Raw genomic sequence first — 23,597 nt, 5'->3', positions numbered from 1 at the left:
AGGAATTAGACTTTTGAAGCAATGCATTGTAATGGCAATTCTTTAATGACATAGAATAAGAGAAAAAAAGGTAATAAATCCATCATATAATTTTTATGACTAGTTTCACTTTCGATATTAAAGCAAGATATAACATAGAAACTACAGCCATAATTTTTGTGATGCAAATCTGCTTTAGGTAATGAGGTGTGCAAACTGAAATACCGGTGGTCTTTTTTGTGATGTAGCTTGACACGAATAAACCAAGAAAATGAAACATGTGTACTAAGAAAGTGTATACACAAATGCATAATTGCTACAAGTAACTTCCTGTCCCATCTTAAAAAGTTAGGAAAAAAAATTATAACTTTCTGCATTGTGGAACAAGCAGTGTTAGCAATTGCTGGAAACGTAATAAATGAGTTAAAAGCTACCCAAGGGAGTAATGTTAACTATGCACTGGATTGTTCCCCGAAGCTTCTCAAAACTAATGACAATCGTAGTTCCAGATAGTAGTAGATAGATATGTGAAGAAAGAGAATTGTGCCCTACCTCACAAGTGCAGCTGGTTAGTGTTAGGTGACAGTACTTTACAAAGTATCTTTGTACTTCACTTAGGCTGTATGAGTTTTTTATTTACATTTCTGCTGCTTGGACAGATGCAATTGGGTTGTTACATTTATTTTGAATGTTTTATATTTATTTTGAATTTCATTGTTTGTAATTTTATGCTTCAAAAATTATATAAATGTACCAAAATGATCAAACCATACAAGATCTGGCTGAGAGTATCAAAGGAGTAGAGATGAGTTGAGAATTTAAACTTGAATTCTTGTAGACAAACTAAATAATTTTTCTAATTTTGATGTACTTAGTGTTTTAAATATTTAGAAATAAGCAAACTAACTAGTTGTCAGAGGAGAAAAGTTTTAAATAAATATTTCTATAAATACCAAATTTTGGTTATGATTACATAACCAAACTATCATATTTATGAGTTATGAGTATTTATATAAAGACTTGTGATATTTTAACTTTTATTTCTGCTTAAATATCATCATGAAAATGTCGTATAAAACCGTCTAAGCTATCAAAAATTCGTTATCAGAGTCTATGTTATTTTCAAAAATAAATATATTAACAAACAGGCAAACAAACAAACATATAAGAAAACACATAAATAAATAAATAATGACAATATCGCATCAAAGATATTCTAGAATAAAAAAATTTTTATCATGCAAGCAGCAATTATGTATAGGCATTTTGTGATTAAGTATAATAAAATACCAATTAGCTGTAATTTCACGTGAGCATTTTAAAATTTTTTTTTAAAGAAAAAATTTACAAAATTTTTGAAATAATTCAATTTTCTGTTCTGCACAGTTAAAGTACTGAAAAATACTTAATTGAAAAGAAAAAAAATTAATTGAAATCTGTACAAAATTAAGCAATTAAAAATATTGTCTCTTCATCTTATTCTTATTTTTAAAAAGACATTGGATTGATATTCCCCAATAAATTCAATAGCATTGTAATATAATCATAAAACCACAAGCAGCACGAATCGCAGATAATTAGTATTATTTCATTTAACGCAAATACATTCAATACTTCGACCAAATCATTTCATTTTCAAATGTTTCATGACTCTTAAAATTCAATTGAACTTGGTAGCGTGAGATTCGCTCTATATAGCACGCTCCAAATCCTGCACCCCTCATCGGTAGAATCCTCAAACTATTCCATTCTCACGAAGACCTCTAATACTGTACGCTGGCTGTCATACCTAGCACACACTGCGGTTCGCCTATTCAAGTGGTCATCTAACACTAGAACCAAACTCTCCAATTAGTACTCGGTACTAGACAGAGACGAATGTCAGTACGCGAGCAAGCGTGTATAGATTAAAAGGAGCTTGGAACGTGGCTTAGCTTTGCACGCACATGCATCCACATTACCCGGGTAGAACAATTACCTGAAGCCGAAGGGTATTATTTATTAAAACGACGAAGTAGATTTATTGATTCGCAAAGGGAGAGCATCTGCTTAGCCACATGGAGTAGGATTAGTAAAAGCGATGTTTAAAGGATTTATGGTTATTTGTATGCCCCGAATGACTTGAAATTGTTGGGGAAGAGCAGATCGAGGAGGAATGTTTTGGTCGTGGTTTGAAGAGGGGAGGACTATACGCCCCGTTAAGCTTAGGTGGAAGCATTTGAGGCCGAGTTGGTAACCTTGGCACTCAAGTGGGAAGCATAATGAATGAGTTGTTGAATTTTCCATTGTTTTTAATTTGATACCGAGGGAATTGTTTCGAAAGATTGCATCGGTATGGAAGCCTTTTGTTGATTTTGAATAATATACGTGTGTGTTTTTCGAAATGCGTTAATAAGCAATATATGATTTTAAATTTTCAATCACGAAAAATGTTTAATTTTGTTTCTGTTTTTATGTTACAGAGGCGTTATCATGACTTAAATAGTTAATCAGTCATAATAATCAGTCTTAAATAATTAAAGAAAATGTAAAAACAAAATGAAAAAAAAACAGGGTAATTTTGGGAAATATAAAAATATTCAATTATCTTTCGAAAAGTAAAAACACGAGATTTTTTTTCACAGAAACCATTATAAAGTCATTATATCTAATAACTTCAAATTTCCATAACTCAAACATTTTTGTGAAGGAAAATGGAGGTGATTTGAGGGAGAATTGAATACCATTTAATGCAGACAAGTATAGTATATTCCCAGTGTATTTTCTTAAGCTGAGTAGATTGAGATCGGTCTCGAGGTGATTGGACCAATAGTTTAGAAGTTATAAGGGTTTTGTGTAGTTTTGCATTTGTAGCTATTTAAGTATCTGATATTACTAGTTAAACAAAGTGAAAAAGTTTTCTATATATTTTTACACTCTGACTCGATTGAATCTTATCGAGTAAGCAGATTAGTTTAGAAATTACATTGCCTTTGATGTATAAAATGTACGTTTTTTGCCAAGCATGATATACACTTTCTAAATTGCTATCCAAGGACGATCTAAGCATGAAAAGCATATTTTCGGATTTAATTTTTCAATGAAGATTGAATGAAACTAATTTCGAAATTATTGAACTAATAGTTGAGAAGTTATAGAGGTTTTTGTAGGTATAAAAAAAACAGATTCGTATATATATAGCCTAATAAAATTTGACATTTTCTTAGGAAAAATTAATACCTGGGATTTTTTTCTTCAAAAGCTTTGTTATTTCCTTTTTAAAATTGATCGAAAAAACTATAGCATCATTCTTTCATGAAAACTCACTGGTTTATTTATTTATTCGTGCTTAATCAGTCATACTTTAAGTATTTTCTATCATTGTTATTATCCTCCTTAACATACATATAGGGTAGGCTGATTGATTTAATTGCTATTGCTGAAGCTAAAAATCTGACTTGGTTCTGGCAGATAATTAAATAAACTTATATATTTCTTTCATACGCATAGATATCAAGAACATGTTTAAACTTTTATAAATTTTTCAGAGTGTATTTGAAATTATAAATCGTTATGATAAATGCATAAATACTGTGCACAGGTTATCTGATAAACAAACACATAGATATCAACTCATACACGTAGATATCAATATTATGGTAAATTTTGACTGATTTTTTGACAGTGTACTCAAATTCAAAATTCATTCTGATGTATGCGTAAATATTTTGAGCAGGCTTTCAGATAAATATACTTATATATTTCTTCCTAAAGCATAGATATCAAGAATATATTTAAGCTTTTTTAATTTTTCAGAATGTATTTGACAGTATGATAAATGCACAAATATTGTGCACGGGTTATCTGATTAGAAAATAAACTTATATATTTCTTTTATACACATAGATATCAATGTTATGGTTAAACTTTGACAGATTCCTTTGAGAGTGTATTCAAAATCATAAATCATTCTGTTAAATGGGTAAAAATTTCGTACAGGGTTTCTGATAAATAACTATACTTATATAATTCTTGCAAAAGCATAGATGTATTAAATTGAACAGAAGCCCTACGATTCGCAAAACTATTTTATTATATATAAAACTATTTCTTTTATAAAGAATTTGTTTCACTTGTATGCAATAATAAAAGATCCGGAAGCTTAGAATTATCCGCCCTCTGGATAAAAGAATTTTCTATTTTTATATAGAGAGCACGAAAGCGCCAAGGAGAGTTTCCGTGAAAACATGGCAATATTATATGAATTGGAACTTTCTAAAAAACTATTTCTAAAGAACTTTTCAGAAGAGGCTTACAGATTTTCCTTTGTTGGACGCAAAATATCTTGGATAAATTTCTTCCTTAAAACATCCATGTAAAGAAGAAAATATGAACCAATAAAGCTCTCCAAGAAATTCGAAAAACATACTTTTATGAAACCAATAAATCAAGATTCGGATTGCAATTACTTCAAAAATAAAAAAATTTGAAAACAACTATCTGTACCTAAAATAACAAGTACATAAATAATTATGTATATAATGACATCAAAAGATTTTTAAAAAATCTTGATCGACTGAAATATGTAATTGCGTGGAAAAATATTAGATATATCAATTTATAACCATTCTATTGCCGCTTAAAATTCACTTGTAGAATGATTATTATAAACTTTAATTAAACTTGGGGTGTCTAAGCATTTCTTAATGGCAAAACCTGTCACTGTTATATTCATTATAAAAAATCAAATAATTTCGGAAATATTGATTTTTATTTAATTTAAACTACATATGTTGCGTAATGTAATACACTTCTTAGCATCAAATAATAGACTCATTGAAATTTTGTATGCTGTCCTAGTGTTGTCTTGCTTAGAACAGACAAATAAAAATTATTTTTTAAGTATCCTTACAAGAGAATCTGCTTATAACTAAGATGTTAACTTTTTGATTATATTATTAACTAAGGAGATTTTTTTTAAAGTTCCCTGCAAGAAAATATTTACATTAATTATTAGAAAAAATTTGGACCACCACGCGATTTTCACTTAATTTTAAATTTTTTAGCGACAATATTTTATTTATATGTAGCATAATTTCTTCTGTTACCATTACAGTAAATCGATTAAGAACAAATTTACTCCATCTCTTGTTTTTATTTCGATTGAAAATCTCTGTTATTCAATGTAACAAGAATTCATAAGACAATTTCCATATTGAATACGCAATTTGCAGTATCCACGTAAAACAAAATTGTTTTTTATTGTTATATTTGCAAATGAAGGCTTATGTGCTCATTAAAAAACAACCTTTGCAAACCCTCTTTAAGTATAAGAAAAGATTGCTCAATGCGTTCATTACAACATGGAGGTAGCTAGTTCGAATTCCATCATATCCCAGGCTGAATGCGCTTGCTGTCTTTCTCTATTTTGTTATCTTGTGCTATCGGTATATGAATTTCACAAGAGAACGTTAGGCAAGCTTCGTAATAAGCACACAAGCCTGATTATGTGTTCATAAGAATAAATAAATATATATATATATACATAAATAAATGCATCCGGAGTTACGTTGGAATTCGAATTTGCTACCACTACACTCTCATTTTAGGATGCTGGGACAGCCTTGATGTAGTAATTTTATATACCTTTATGCATTCGTTATTTAGTTATAGTTTAGCTACTAATTTAGTTCAGCCTTTTCCAGACATTTGTATATTCACAAATGTATATTTTTAACAATTTTAAATGTTGATAAACGTTAACTTATAGCTTACATAAGAAAAAAAAACACCGACGAAAACAAAGTTTACTGAACTGTTGAAATTACGGCTTTTTGCTTAAAATTACCTAATTTTGACCCATTTACTACCAAACAGAAAGGTAATAAAAACCTTACTTTATTGTTAATTTTACCAACAAAAATAACATTACGAAAGCGTTACATTATATTCATTACCTTGGTTTTTAGAGTTCCCATAGAGCCAGAGATATGGTAAATTTTACCACATTTGGATTGTTTTAATCATACATTTTTTCTCTGTGTAATTATGAACGTTATATTAATTTTGTGTGTTTCTTTTGGAAAGTATTTTTTACCAATGTGTTCCTTTTTCTTTTTATATTGATTGCGAAAAATTGACTTTTTATTAAATTCCTCATCTCTACGTAGATTTTTACAACAAATGTAAAGATTCATTGAATTTATTTACCAATTACATAAAACTCCTTTAAAAGTTAATACAAATTGAGAAGTTTATATTTTATTATTAAAATCAAATTTAAATCTATTAATACGATTTCATAAATTGTGTTACAACAAATAAAATTTGTGAAGAATATAAGATTATAAAAAATGCAAGATTTTATTTTATAAATGTCAAATGAAATTTTTTTACCTTCTTAGGAAAATAAATTTTGCAAATACGTTTAGTTTATTAACGTTTGTTTAATTTATTATTATTTTTCCCTAAAAGATCAGTCATATTTTAAAGGTATTTTTAAAGCGCAGTTGGAAAATATTTACATTTTTAACATATTTCGTTAAAGCATAAATAATTTAAAGTCAAAACTTATCGAGGCATCTTTACGACTTGGAAGGTTTTATATATGTAGGAAACATTAGAATTTGTTTACTCAAGTGTTGCTGCATTGTTTATGTAAAGCTTTTAAGCATTAACTAACGTACTTTTATGTAAGCAAAACGGGTGTTTTCTAGCAAATATATATCTATCTTATACTAAACGAAATTGAATTATAAATATTTAATTTTCAACTTCCATGAGAGTCACGATTTCAAATTACCCATTGTTAAAATTAAACTTTTATAACAAAAGACTTGTAATCAATAAAATAACTCATTTGTTCATGAATAAAGAAATTTTCAAGAATGCGTTTTATAATTTTTTTTTTAAAAAATACTATTTTTTTTTGTGACAGGTTCTTAAGATATTCTGTAATACTAGGAGGCAAAGCCCCCTGTTCGCTACCGCTCACCAACCCCAATGATTGCTTCGCAATTATTGTTTTTCCTTGGCAGAAAACAGTTTTTCTACTGAAGTTAAAAATATTCACTTAACATGTATGTACTAAAAGGAATTCTGTTTACTTATGCTCTTGCCCCTCTACTTCTCACGTCCAAATATTACTATCTATTAGTATTATAAGCATTTAGATCTCTTGGTTAACAGAAGGGATTTTTTTAATTATCATTTTTTAAAATAACATTTATATTCTTAATACATAATATTGTTCAAACAAATTTGATGAGTTCTCAACCATAATTTAAAATTTTCGCTAATAATAGCAGTACTGAAAAATAACTTTAAATTAGGGATACAAAAATATTTAAAGGAAAACAATACCTTTACGACTTTTGTTAATTTTATGCTGATGACAACCTAAACAGTATGGAAATGAATGGGGGAAAACTGAATCCTACCACGTGATTTTCCGGCCAATAAAAATGCGTCGACAACAATGGAAAACGGTATCAGACCATTATGATTTTATGTTATATAGAGAAATAAGCTAAAGTAAACTTTATTTAGTCAAGAAAAATACTTATGAAAACTGCTCACGAAAAGAAAAGAAATACTAAAATTTAATAATAATTTCATTCCAACTACTTAAAAAAATTTTTAAATTGAGTTCAGACCTATGAATATATATTAAAATTATGTTTTCATTTCATGCACTATAAAAAATTTTGCTATTCTTAACGGCATAAATGGTGACACTCGGTGTTTTACTACACCAAGAGCGAAGGAACATAGTGTAGTAAAATACCTAGAGTCCATGGCCAGATTACTAGACGCACTATAAGATTCTATGCAAAATCTTAATTATCAAGTGATACTATATAGCTTTATTGCTTTTACTCGGCTGAAACCAGTTTGCACTTGTTTACGTTCGTGTATGCATTGGTTAACATTGTAATGCAATACGTTAAAAATAAATACAAATAGGAACTATATAAAATATCTCCTGAATAAAAACCCATTGTATGTATGTTTAAATATTAAAGTATTGCCCATAAGCCTTTGCAAAACATGTAATTATTAAAAAACTACAGTGTGTCTAATAGTTTGATCTAATTATAATATATTAATATAATACCTGATATAATAAATATTCCATATTTATATAATATATCATCTGATTTATCCAATCTCCGAATTTATATCATATTTGGTCTAATTTGATCAATTGATACACGAAAGTAAACAAGTGCAAACCAGTTTCAGTCACGTAAAAGCAATAAAGCTGTATAGTATAACCAGATAATTGAGATTTTATATAGAATTTTAGAGTGCGTTTAATAATTTCGCGAGGGACAGCATAAAGTTTTTTTTTTCCTTTTTACACAACTTAGTGTAAAGTGTCTGCAACCATGTTTGTTATTTATCAGCACTAATAATTTATAATTAGTGTAAAGAAAGGTACACTTAATAATTAGTAAGTTGTTTTTACAATGCAATATAAAGCAATTAGTTTGTTCATCAAACATACGTGTATTAAAAAGAGAATATAAATATGTTTTCGAACCTTGACTTAACAGAGTAGAAGCAAATCATACATTATAAATATTTTAATAAAGTTAAAGGATATTTAAAATTAAAATAAATTTAGCACTTGTGCGCAATTAAAAGCATAGATACATATTTTATCAGTAAATTTGTGTTTCAGTAGTTATTATATAACGTCGTGGAAGAAACGCCAACTCTTACTCGATGTATACAAACTACCGGTGATTCAAAGCGCGCTAACATTGGAGTTTACGAAATTGGCGTTTTATTTGTTTCGAGCTTGGTTAGATGATTTTTTTCAATTTGGATAAACACTTTTCAACTACACCCTTTAAATTGTAAATAAAACATCGGTTAGGTGTTAACTTGAAATGAAGTTTTTCTTGTTGTTTAGCCTCAATTAAAAAGAGATGTAACACCACCGTTCTTAAAGGGAGGAGTTATAATTATTTGGAGGAGTTACCGAACATTTTATTTCCAAAAAGATGTATTGATACAAATGATAGATTTACTGAAAATGAATAATATAATTTATACTTTAAATAATCACCTTTATTTACTAAGAAATCAACTATACGAAAGGTAAAAAAAGTTGCTCTTTTGTTTTAAAAAATGTTCAAAGTGAAAAGTGTTGAAAAGTGCGTACAAAAGTAAAACTTTATTTTCCTACTTGCATATACATACATTGAAAGGTGTTTTTACGCATAAAAAGTGTTTTTTTTCTTCTTTATAATACTTACTATATACACTTTTGAAATTACATTCATGCAATTGTTGATGTTCTATTTCTTGTGCATTATTTTATGCTTGTGTTCTACCCAATTCAAATTGACAGAACGAATAGTTTTAAAAAGTTTGTTTTTATGTATAATCAGTATGTATTATCTTAAAAATATTACTTTTTATGCATAAAGCCAGTTTGATTTTTGAATTTCTAGCTTTGTTGACTCTTGCATGATATTATTCGGTTAAGAGTGGAAAAAATATTATAAGTTAACAATACTACATTTTTCCAGATAGCAAATTTATACGTGTAAATTAGCACAGGTGAAATATTATATTTTTGTGTTTGTAAAACGTATTAATCCTATGCAATTTTCTCCATGCATTTGGATGTAGTCTAGTTTCCTTCAGAGTGAAAAATGAATTGGAAAAAATTTTTTTCTAATAATTGCTCTTCAATTTTGAAAGTGTAGATAAGTACAAATTTAGATTAAGTAAAAATAGTAATTTTTATCAAGAAAATAATTTTAAATTTAAACTCCATTGATTATTTTCTAGTTCGATTCAATTAAGTGTAAAAAATACATTATCTTGATAGCATTGACTGATGAGTAGATAGGAATCAGCAATTGTACTATTTTTACAAATAACCATTTTAATTTTTGACTGATTTATTCTTTCATTTTCAATAGATTTCATATGATTCAGCTTAAGTCAGCGCATCGAAAAGAATTCTCAATTTGTCTATATCTTTTTTTAACCCCCCTTTTCTTCCCTTTTTACTACTTACTAAGAGGAGAATACTTAAAAGTTTGTCACTGGTTAGAACATTATTTTTAGATCTGGTTTTTAAACGTTTCTTAATCTATATTTACTGTGCGATCTTTACTTACTATCTTTAATCGATGCGACATAAAATACGAAAATCCTAACTTAATTTAAGTTTCCTTCAACTAGGCTATTACACAACCAAAAACCATTAGTCCGAATCCTGACTAAGCATCTTCACATTTTTAGTTATAATATCTTAGCAAAACAACCACGTATTACATAACTATAATTTTCTTAAATTGTTTTAGCGTCATAAAATAAACAGGAATTGCAAATCTGGGACAATACTACAATCGCAGCTACATTTCGGTATAAATTCACCATAACTACTACCTTTGCATTTAAAATACCCATTTAAAGTCATTAAAATTATTAATCATCCCTACATTGCACCTTAATAACACCTAGTCCATCTCTTTCTGTTCATCTTTTGTGGACAAACAGGTAGAACGGCCATCAATTTTAGGGTCGTTATGTACATGCAAATGACTACGAACGTGAGTTGCATTACCGAGATCTTGAAACATGAATTTCATTTCCGTTCCATGGTAGATGCATTTAGGAGGTTTGTCCAAGCAATTGGAAAATTTTCATCCAAAACATGCGAAGGAACATGCGTAGAATAGTTTATAAAAGAGGCGGCGGAATGGGAGTAAGCTGACAAATACTCTTCTTGGTTGGTACATTAATTTTCTTAACGTATACGAGTCCGGGATCCTTGCAGGTAATAAATATTCGGTTGAGGGAGAATCCGGGAGTTAAATATCCTGAATGGTCCCTGTGGAGATAAGAGAAACATGGGATTACGTATAGCTCTCTGTGGCAGAAAAGTTGAGGATTAATGAAGTTAAAGCTGAGAGGACTTTAGGGAATGGTAGACGTAGTACAGATGCGGGTAGGTTTGGAAATAACAAAACTACTTCATGACTTAAAGATTGGGTAATGGTATCTACAACTTTTAACCTCTGTTGTGCGAATATTCATTATCAGATTGATTTAAGTTACTTACAAATAAACTATTATAACATGATACAATTCAGACATTCCACAATGCATCTTTATTCAAAGCAATACATTTGTGATGGATTCTAATCTTTGTTTTAGTTAAAGGGCAATTTCTTTGTATTTGTCATATATGGTAGGCCTTTTTTTTTTGTACTCGAGTTTATTTAAATCTACAATAACAACATTTAATTTTTATCCTTTGATATTTATATCAAAAAGTATATATATGTCAACAAATTCTTATTATCAAGTAGAATAATGAATAAAACTTTTCCCATTCCCATTTAGTGTAATTCAAAGCTCCACTTCTTTCCTTAACTTTACGGCAAAGTTATTTTATTATTATTTTATTTTAGATTACAATATTTAAGTTTTTTTTGTGACATTTCAGTTGTTTTTGAAAAATTATCGTTCAACTGTTGCTAAGATTTATTGATATAAGCAAAAATTTATTTAATAATCTCTGAAGAAAAATCTTATTGGCCGGAATTATAGAATTTCTATAGACTAAATCCATTCCCACAGACTAAATGACTTAAAATGGAATAAATTGGGGTAAAAGAAGAAGAAATCGGAATAAGCATGAAAAAACAACAGAATGAATGACTAATCAAAAGGTTCTGAAGAATCATTAGAAATGAAATTCATCATATTTTTGACCCAAAGAAAATGCAAAAAGTAAAATATATATATATANAAATATTAAAAAAACGTGATTTTTTAATTATTAATTAATAATTTAAATAGTTAATACTAATTTAATAGTTTAAAAATTATAAAACGTGACTTCGAAAAACATGTGAGGTAATTTTAATTCAGATATGATGTATATTGCAGGTAGGCCTGATTTCCAAGTCAAATATCTTTGTCTGGCAAAATCTGAGTACTCTTTTGTGAAATTTCGAAAACCACGTCTCAAATGAGACCATTCAATTAGAGGGGCTATCTCAATACTTTAAAACATTATTTTAAACGTATTGTAAGTTCATTCTCGTTATTTTGATGAAAAATATTGGATGTCTCATAATTTTCTTAAATGAAAAGTATTTTCTTAATATTACATTTTTCATCTTTTTCATTATACTGACATAATCACTTCTAAGTATGGTCAAAATTGTTATGCGTGATTATGAAAAAATGGCATTGAAAAATAAAATACAATAAAAAGATAGTGCTGAAAATAATGCTAAGCCATCCAACTACTTTGGTTTAAAAACTTTACAATGTATTTCACTTTAGAAAAAGCGAATGAATAAACATCTTCAAGGTAATATCTGGTTGAAAATTTATTGTGATAAGGCAGAAATGCCAAAAATTTAAAATATCGATGTCTTTTTTAAAGGCAGACACTGAACTTTTGTTCTTGTCCTCAGAAGATGCCGGAAGTGTTGCTCATTTAACGTTACCCAGTGAGCACCTGTCAACATGAGTCACGGCGGCGAGTAACGGTACCCACGCCATACTGACACAAATACACGTTCATAGGGCAGACCACATTCAAACATCGTACAACAACACACAGAGCGGGAAACATCCATGGTCTGAGCGTAATTCGCAGACACATGCTTTATAGTCAGGCATGCTGACCACTCGTCCACCTGGCTGGCTATCGATAAAATATAATAATAATGATATAACTTGGAATTAATTAAAAACTTTGAAAAGGAGAAACATGCCATCTTTACTTCCCAAAACATGCCATCTTTACTTCCAATTCAATGGTGATATGAGTATTCAGAAGAATAAGATAAAATATTTATTTTACCTTCGTACAGATGTTTAGTTTACATTATGCTTTCCAAGCAAGGACAAAAATTTTATAAAGCAATGACGAATTTATTACATTTTAACTGTTAGGAAAGGTTTCACAAAATTGAACAAACTGTGTCAAAATAACTCAGAAATAAATAATAGTTGATTTTGAAAACCATATCGCTGGTTCAAAACTAAAACGACACTTCTGCATTCACCTCTCATTGAAATAACATGAGAAGTGAGTGCAGAAGAGTCATTTTAGTTTTGAACCAGCGATATGGTTTTAAATCTGAAACTCATTTTCTATCTTTCATTAAATTGTCTACTCATTTTTTAGCAAAATGCATGTGGAGGGAGAAATATGTGAGAGCGATGTTCGTCAGCTGTCGTCAGGATTCGAACCAAGAACCACCGCGTTGTCAAAATATGATGCTCAGACAACCATAATTATACACTTCAGCCAAGAAAGAGAAAGTTTTATAAAGTGATCGCAGCAATGGTATTTCAAGTAATGCAATTTATACGCTTTAAAGCTTTTAGAATACATCTAAATAAGCAACTACATTAGAATACATTAGAATACATCTAAATAAGTGAACTAAAAATTATCGATTTCTTGGCTAAATTCTTGGCCATACTTTCTAAATTGTAACCATTTGTACCATTGAAATTGGAAAAATATTGAAATCAGTATTTCATGATGCGTCGTTGTGAAAGCCATTAAATAATAATATACACCGAAGAGCCATTACATTATGATTACCCTGCTAATAACATGTAGAACCACCTTTAGCCCTCAAAACTGCTAGCACCCGCCGTGGCATTGATTCCACAAGTACTCTGAGGTATCTGGTACCAAGCGCTGACCAACTGGTCCTGCAATTCCCTCACATTGCGAGGGGGTAGCGTGGCAGCACGAATTTGGTTTTTCAAGTAGGACCACAAATGTTCTATTGGATTAAGGTCAGGTATATTTGGGGGCCAAGACATGACTTGAAAGTCACTGGAATGTTCCACGAACAACATGACGATTCGACCTTTATGACATGGTGCATTATCCTGTTGCTAAACACCATCCCCCGCAAGAAAAACTGTTTGCCATGAATGGGTGTGAACTTGGTCTGCAACTATGTCCATGTAGCTTACCGAAGTCAGGGATTGTTCTATGAGAATTATTGGTCTCAATGTGCCCCATGAAAACATTGTTCCTGGGCGAGAAACCATGAAAACTTGGGCGAGCCCATTGTTATAGATGGAGGGTGGTTGTAATGTAATGGCTCTTCCTCTTCGGCGTATATATATTTTTTGGCCTATTTAACCCATATATTTTTTTTGGAATTCCATAAGTTTTTGGGCAATTAAATTAAAATTATCTCCCATTTAAAATATAATATTTTCATTTTTTTCAAAATCTTTAATTTTTTGTTCAATTTTCTAGAGAAAAAAAGATTGAATACAGTATTTTTTTTAAAAAATAAAGTTATATAATAGTTAAAAACATAAAATTTTGTTGTCAGATAATTACATTAATATTTAAACTCAGAGCTTCATAAAAATCCATACATTTGCATTTTTTTTTAAATAGATATCAAAATAAATTGAAATTTCTAAGATAAAAATCACAAAAAAGATTCAAAAAAATAATTTATTAATTTAACTTCAGACAAGAAATCAAAAATACCACTCGAGTAAGTATTGAAAACTTAAAGTATTTTTTCGTGAGATATGAGAAATGTAAAGACAAAAAGGAAAGCATTGCCTCAGGGTAGAAAAAAATTATGTTGAAGCTCCATGCAAATGAGGTTGCTCTGCATTCTTATATTGTTTTGAATTTCTCAAGGAAGATGGGGAAAAGAAAAATTATTCATAAATTTGGGTCTTCCTTTCCTAGAATAATCAATAATCATTGATTTGAAAAATTCTATCTTGAACTTTTGTTCAAAACAGTTTCTAAAACATACTAAGCAAAATAAAATAAAAAATTTAGAGGGGGAGTTTTTTGTGTTTTTTGAACTAGTAGAATATGAACGAATACAATCATATAGTTTGATTGCATTTTGATGTGTTATGAGTGCATGATAAATTAAAGTTTAGTGTTTGAATTATAGATATGTTTCTGAAATGAATTGAAAATTTAGAACCATATTATATCTTGAAAAGTAAACTACAAAAATGTACTCATGATTTTAAATTTGCTATGCTTCTTAAAATTCAGGATGAATGAGAATTGTAAGTCGTGGATTTTGCAAAACATGAAAAGTAATTTAAATGTAATGATTTTGAAATAAACGAAAAGTAATACAAAACTTTGCAAAAAAATTACAAATGTTTTGCATGCTTTCTTATTATGTATTGTATTATTTTAATTTTAGGTTGCCTGAAAATTTTCTTCTGACCTCTGATGCACAATTTATATGTTATCTTTGACAAATATTTAAAAAAAATTTATGCAAAACTAGTGAAAACAATTACAAAACTATTTTACATGCTACTAAATTATGAAACATGTTGCTTAATAAAATTGTTGGGAGAATAATTACTTTTTTGAAATTTATTGTACAATTATTTGATTTCATTAGTCTTTAGAAAAAAGAATCTATAACAGAATTTACAAAATTATAATTTTAAAAATAATCTGCATTCTATTTTATTATGAGCCCAGTTACTTATAAAGAATTAGGAAGAAAAGTAACTGATGTTTGAATTTCATTACACAATGCTCCAAAAAAAAAACGGACTACCCTAAATAACTTTTGATCTAATAATCGGATTTTAAGGTTCTGACACTCAATCTAAAAGACTCAAAGTGATTTCAAATATGCTAATTAATAAGTTTAGATAATATTTTAAGTTACGAAATCAGACACAAAAACATACTTTCTCTGAATCAACATACCTTTATTTCGATTAAATTGGATTTTTGATCCCCTAAGAATAGGGGGCAGCCGCAATCAGGGAAATATGGTCCCTATAGCTTGATCAAAAGAACGGTCCAAAGTTGGTAAATTTTACTTCTTGTGTATTTCAAAGCGAATTGAAAACTTTTTGCTCACACTTACAAAATTTCGTTATTCAAAGATAAATCTATGCAAAAAAACAAATTTCATTAAATATAGATTATTTTTCATTATTTTATTGAATAATAGTCAAAAAAACTTTGAATAATAAAGTGTGCAATTTTTTTTATCAGTTTAAAAAATTTATAATTTTATATGCCCAAATTATGCAAAATTTGAGCCAAATCGGTCAAAAAGTTTTTATATTAAATTTTTTTGGAGCTATTAGACCAATTTTGCTGACAATTTGTATTTTGCCATTTAAAATTAGAGTATTTAAAATTATGTAAAAAATTGTATACCTTACAATTCAAAATTTTTCTACCATTCTTAAATAAAATAATAAAATATATAAATATTTACTAAAAGTTATTTTTTGCCCGGAATAGTAAAATTAATATTAAAGAGTCCAAAATTTGGAACACTCTCCTGATCAAACTATTGGGATCATATTTTTCAGATTGTGACTAACTCCTACATTTAAGGGATCAGAAATTCAAATACGTCGAAACAAAAGTATTTTAATTCAGATAAATTACGTTTCTTTGGGGTCTGATTTCGTAACTTAAAAAATCTTCTGTATTAACTAAGTTTATTTGAGCTCACCCTCTCAAACCATTATGATTGTGTCCTAGAACATGCAAATCCGATGATTAGATAAAAAGTTATTCAGATATTTCCATTTTTTTTTTGGTGCATTATACACAATAATGCCAATACCAATAATGCTAAACACCAATAATGCTAAATATCAATAATGCTGAACTTGACCTTTTCAATGTATCTTTTCTGAGCAACTGAACAATATGTTGCTTTAGTTTTTTCACGGAATATTTACCTATACCTCTTTACACTGTGATAACTATTAATATATATCTTTGGTAGAAATTGCTTTAGAAAAATTTGAACAAAAAAAATTATAACTTTTAAAAAAGTTTCAATTTTTTATCAAAAATCCTTCATAACTCAAAAAGTATTCCTGTTAACGCAAAAATATTATCACATCATTCAATTTCAAATATCCTGAAAAAATTTCAAAGTGATAACACAAGTAGTTTCTTAGAAAGATATAAATCGAAAAAGGAGAGTTTTAGCTTTATTGATATATGCCCTGCAAACTACTCTTAAAGATTCTATCGGCATTGATGATAGCTTGGACGTTTACCGCATGCTTGACAATGCGAATTTTGCTTCATTGAGTCAACCAGATGTGCATTAAAACTTAAACATGAGATCACGATTAGACATATATATTATCAAGAATTTGATACATCTTCGATTGACACATACTGTTGGGACCTTGGAAATGAATTTAACTTTGATAATGCCAAAATTCATTTGTACAACTATCACATCAGCTCATTTTGATGATTTAAAATGCAGTTTCATCCATGTGATTAACATTTTTTTAGTTAATGACAATAGTTCCCCACTAGTAATTCATTCCATTTGGAAATGTACCCCACGCTGATTTGCCTCTTACGACCATCGTTATGCACTTAGCTACCAAGTATTTTCTTGTTTTATTTTTTCACACTTTTTTACATTTCGATTTTATCTTGACAACTATGTGTTTTTTTTTTTTTCAAATCTGTTTTGGTTGATGTGTCTTAAATATTAGTGCCTTTATTTTGAGTTTTTAAACATGCTAGTTTTCCTTTTTCTTAAATTAAGTAATTTTGAAGCAAATTAACTCCTAACTATTTAATATATGATCAGCAATTTAGCTTTATTCGATTCTATCAAGGAAAAAAAACGGAAACAATACCTCATATGCCCCGATTGCAAATAAGTAGTAAGAGAAATTAATTATAATTCAAAAGTGGTAATATTATAAGCAAAAACCTTTACAACTTCTGATTTAATAAACTGGTTAACTTGTCTTTCGTTGCATTTGATTCACCATAAAATACTCGGAAAGCAATACCTCACCAGTCAAAATAGCAATGCTATGTACGAAAATAGGGGTGGTAAAGCATTTTACTTATTGTCATACATTTTACATAGGTTAGTCAAACATTTACAACATAAAATCGGTATGACCTTTAAACTATTAACTTATTAAGCTTAAACTTAGCAGTATAAATTTAAAGCCTTGAAAACATTTTTACTTATAGTGTAAAAATATCCTAGTAAAGCTAACAATATTTAAGTTTACATCATAAACGATATATCTCATGTTTCAAAAAGGCAATATTTAGGTTTTTCTCCCTTTTATTCCACTTCTCTTTGTGCCAAATAACGACGTACGAGATTAGGCAATTTTTTTTCCACTTACTAAAAGGAAAGTGTTTAGCTGCTTCTAACTGAATAGAACCTTTTTCATATACAGGTATTACGAATTGTGTGCCATCTTTTAAGTACAAATTGATTAAAATTACTCAGAAAAAATTTTATAAAATCTTTAAATATCATTTAATTATTTCAAAATTTATAAGTAAGCACATTAATATTATTAAATGAAAAAAATATCATTTGATTATTTCAAAATTTATAAGTAAACACATTAATATTATTAAATGAAAAAAATTTAGCCAAAGTCATTATTTAAATTTTAAATTAGCTTCGGATTTTCAATTTTAAAATAAGTAAATTACATATTAAAATAAAAATTTAACCACTAAAAAGATTTGCAACTTCAGTCTTAATATTTTTTGTAATAAATATTTGATCCATTTTATAATGCAATGTTTGCGGAGTAAACTTAATTTACTTAAAATCAATAAATTTACATTGGTATGCGTAAGCTTAATTCCTGTAATTTCTTTTCGTTTATATTTCATCAAGTCAACAACTTCAAGACGAAATTTTATTAAAAACAAAGTTTGAAAATCATGAATGATAAAATGCTTATTACTGGATATTTCAACTTCAAGATAGTACAATTTTTTTAAAATTTAGCTTTATGATAAAATGATTAATTTTAATATTATTCTTTATTTACGGTTTCGCAATTTATAAGCTCTTGACGTAAATTTAAAAACAAATAAGAAAAAGAATAGGGAATATTTTCAATGCATATAATTTTAACCAAATATTTATTAATTAGTAAAAATTGAATTTAGATTAATGTACGTGATTTTTTAAAAATAGAAAATAAACAAAAATAACAAACATATTTCCTTGACATAATTTTTATTCGCATTTGTTTCATCTTTTATCTTAATTAAAATGGTTACTTTTTAAAACAGAAATGAAAATTATAGGAATAATCACAGCAAAAGAGGAGTACCTGTGTTATTGAGAATTAAATAATTACAAAATTCATTAATTTTTTCTAGTTAATGTACAGTGTCAAATTTCAATTTTATCTGTATTTAATTTGATTAAATTATGTACATTTATCATTTGCATTCACATGAATTTTTCAAATGCATTTTTTCATATTCAAAATTTACAAAAAAAATTAAACAATTTTAATATAACTTATTTATTTGTAAATAGCCGCCTAAGGCGGCCAGCTGTCCAACACGCTAAAGGTTTTCACAAATAAAGTTTTTTAAAACATAGCAGGAAATCTAAAGATTAGTGGACAATTAAAGTGTTCCTGTCCTGCAATTTTGTCTTCATGTCCAGATGAACAGCGACAAATATATCAAAGTGAAGCTTTCTATTTACGTATCGAATATGTTGCCACATTTTTAATACAAAAGTTAAACTTTTCTCCACTTTGATAAATGTAAACTAATGCGAAACTTACAATTAAATTATTAATTCCTTCGTATATTATTAGTTCAAGTTGTCGAAATTTAATATTTCAAATGTAAGGTTCACATTAGCATACATTTATAAGAGTGGAGAAAAGTATATGCATTTTTAATAGTTTTTTTAATATGGCTCTATGAAGACGAAAAAGCATAGATTTTCTTACAAAATGACTGATAACTAAAAAACTAATCCAAATTTTTGAAACAGAAAAAAAATACTTCTTCATTATGTCAAAACACAATTATGTGCCGAGTTTCGTGTCTGGGCGAGGCTTCTGGGGCGATATATTGTGATTACAGACACACACACAGCCACGTTTATTATTATGTATAGATAAGTTAAGTTAGAATTGTTTTAGGAGTGAAAATGGTATTATATTTAATATATTATCGTTTGTACATTATTGTCTCATTCCAAAAAAACTTCAGCTTTTTTGTAAACAACTGCCGTCATTCTGTGATGCGCCATTCTAGTTTTGAAAGTCTCCAGTATTTTGTATTCAGAATGACGCCCTTTGAACCTATTACATAAATCCCTATACTTTAAGGTTAAGTAGAAAATGTGTAATTATTTTCATAATTACCCTGATTAATTTTAAGTGGCTTGTTTTAAGCCTGGGTTAGTGAAAGTTTATAGTAAATAGTCTTAATATAGATTTATTGCAATAAGCCTAAATTTAGTGATTCATTGTATATTTAAGTAAATAGCGCAAAGGCATATAGATTAAATATAATATCAGTTATCCTATATTTTTTTTCACTTTAAACAGTATCAAGCAAATACGAAAATACTAAATACTTACTTTTTTTTAATGAGAGTAACACAATTTAGACCTATTGTATAAATCCCTATAATTTTAGGTTAAGAAGAAAGTGTATAATTTATTGCTAATTTTCTCTGATTAATTTCAAGTGGTTTGCAATAAACTAAGAGTAGCGAAGTTTTATCATAAATAGCCGTAATATAAATTTATTGCAATAATAATACACTAAAAAAAAATTCCGGATCAAATTACATTAAAAAGTACCGACACTCAGGGTGAAAGTACTTTTGAGCACATAATCCATCTTTACCGTATAATTTCACGGAATTCGAAAAATTATATGCCGTAATTTTTACAGTAATATTTACTGTAAAATTACTTAATCACTGTAAATTAATAAATATTACTGCAAAAATTACGGTACAAAGTTTGACTATAGAAATGGATTTTACGGATTCTGCACTCAAGGTGCCAATAATTTTTGTCATAGTTATATAGAAATATATAGTACAGGAATTTTTTGCTGTGTATGCAAACTTGGTATGATTGAATTTTTCGTTGCTTATTATTTAAATACCCTGTAGGCTTATAGGCTAATTGAAAAATTAATTACCCTATATGACTCTGATTAAATATCTAACAGATAAGAAAATAAAGACTTTTACACTCACCCAGGTGCATTAGTAAATTGCCAGCAACTTTTGCAAACTGCACCATTTTTAATTAACTTACAACGTTAGCTTATGTAGCAAGTCGGACGCTAAATCTATGTTGGTTCAAAGCTCTCTCATTTCTGTAATGGGGAAAGTTAAGGTCCGAATTAAAATATCCGTTCATACAATATCCGTTAAGAAAATAGATTTCTCATAAGCATAGCTAGATGCTAGCCCTTAGGTGGCGTGGAAGCATTAATAAAATTTTGAATTTAGGAATTGAAATTAAAAAAGAAACCCTCATTGCAATTTTTTTAAAACTGTTTCATTTTAAAGGCAAATTCTACTAAACAAATTATCTTGGAACATTAACAGATAATCTTAAATTAGAAAGTATAATGTTAGTTTTTTACGTGATGAGTTCCTGGGCTAGATTGCTCTGACTTTTCCCTGATATGCTCTACATTTCCATTTAATAACATAGATTATCGAATTTTAGATGCAAGAAGGCCTGAAGCATAAACTTTGTAAAAAGCAGGGAATAACACTCGGAGAGCTATGTAATATGTAAAAATATTCTTTTTTAAAAGCATTGTGAAAACACATAGTTGCACATTTAGTTATATATTTAGCGTAAAATTAGGATGACATTCAAATTTCTTGCAACATTAAATATGATAGAGACATATTATCAAGATTCTTACACTCAATAAATGATACTGTGGCTCAATATTTGCAGATACATATTGCAAATATTAAAGTTGAAAGTTAATAATATTATGTTGTATACATTGTTAATATATTACACCAGATGTTTTAGACGCACACAAGAAAATAGCAACTCAAATTTCACGAAACTTTCTTCGTTTCTGACGAAACTGTTTCCTGGCACATGCTTCGAGTGAACATTTCGTCAAAGTTACGAACTTCTTCCAGGGCACAAATCGGATCAAGTAAAGCAATGTTTCAGTCTTCTATTTTTCCCCATAGGCACCATATAGCTGTATGAATGTCACCTTAACACAAGAAAGACAGATAGAACAGAGAGATAAATTTCACTTATTCGGACAGAAACGGAAATTGAACCCTGGATCTTCCTAGCGTGAGGCTAAATCCTCGGCCATTTTGGTTAAGAATCTTTCATAACGCACTACGATTTTCGAGTTGAGGAAACATATTCGTCGCATATTATAGAGGTCCTGTTTCGTCGGAAATCATGGGAATTCGTGACGAAATGATTCTCGAAATTTACAAAATGTATTTCAAGAATTGATTAATCGTCAAAGTTAGTGAGTTTTATTTCTTATTATTTCATTATTATATAGTTTATAGTTATAGTTTATAGTATATAATTATAATATATAGTTTTATTTCTTATTAGTTTTATTTCAATCGTGAGTTTTATTTCTTAAAGTTCAGTATTCTTTTGTTTTGTAATTGTATATAAAATTGCTAAATACATATAGGAATAATAAGGAATTGTTAAAAGTCAAATGCATCAACGACAAAAAATAAAATTAAACATATGAAAATCAGATAAACTCTCTCTTTTTTACATTTTAACAAACTTCAGAAATCTCTTTTCAAAAGTTTTCTCTTTTATATCCTCAAAATGCCAAGTATTTACCACTGTCGATAAAACTAAGAAATACTTTTAAGAAATCAATTCTCTTCAAGACAAGTGAATTGAATTTATAAGTAGAGAGACATCAAAGATTCGAAATAGGATTCAAAGCTAAAAAAGACAAGGGCACATCACTCTAATGCTTAAATTCAAGTAAAATGAAGTTAGTAAGTCTGACATAATCAACTACAGAAAGAAAATCGAGTCCAACTCTAAGAACAAAGAAAAAAAAATCCATTTCTAGTATGTGTAAATTCCAAGACACTTTCAGGCATTCATTTCCCATTTGGCATCGAGATTTTTTTTTACGCCAGGTGAATATTTTTTCCCTTTTTTTTCCGCCAAGAAGAAAAAATCTTTTTTCGCCTTTCTAAGAGTTTCACAATTTTCTTTCCCTTTTATTTTCCTTTTTTTCATCCTTCACAGCACCTGTCAAAAACACCCGCCGGAAAAATTCCTTCCCGGGATCAACTTTTAACTTTTTTTCAATTTTTACTTTTACCAACATCCACTCCTCTGAAACCGAAGGTTTAGGACAGATTTTTTTTCCTTATTTTTGGTGACTCCATTTTCCACTTTTATATATTGAATCTATTGTTCTCTTCTATACTTTTCATTCTTCCTTTTGCCAGTTGATTTGTCGCTAGAAAGTATAAAGGGCTAGGCTGTAAGAGGTGGGGGTATATATTCTTCTATTTTCGTCCATATTCATCTTCTTCATCGGCGCATGCTTTTTGTGAAGGTGGATCATTTGAATTTCAATCATGATTTATTTTTCTCTTTATTTATATGTCACATGTGGTTGTCAGAAAAGGGAAGTCGCTGAAAGCAATTTCAGATTTTCTTTTCATTGTTATAACGATAAAATTGTATGTAATGACATTAAAAATAAATTGTTTTATTAGCATCGAATAATGTAAAAAAGTAGACAATGTAACAAATTTGTAAATATGCGTAGAACTTTGTAAATACTTTTTTGCTATGAGGCTAAATAT

The 23,597-nt window shown here is 28.5% G+C and overlaps 1 protein-coding gene across 1 annotated transcript in view; it reads right to left on the bottom strand.

Annotated features, from left to right (window-relative positions):
* LOC107452972 (cell adhesion molecule Dscam1) overlaps positions 1–23,597 on the bottom strand; it is a 245,490-nt gene that overhangs the window by 80,218 nt on the left and 141,675 nt on the right. The gene's annotated exons all lie outside the window — the stretch shown is intronic.

The sequence above is a fragment of the Parasteatoda tepidariorum genome, chromosome 8 (genome assembly GCF_043381705.1).
Source record: "Parasteatoda tepidariorum isolate YZ-2023 chromosome 8, CAS_Ptep_4.0, whole genome shotgun sequence".
Lineage (NCBI taxonomy): Eukaryota > Metazoa > Arthropoda > Arachnida > Araneae > Theridiidae > Parasteatoda > Parasteatoda tepidariorum.
Note: the sequence above shows the minus strand (reverse complement) of the source record. Positions and strands in the feature narration are given on the sequence as shown.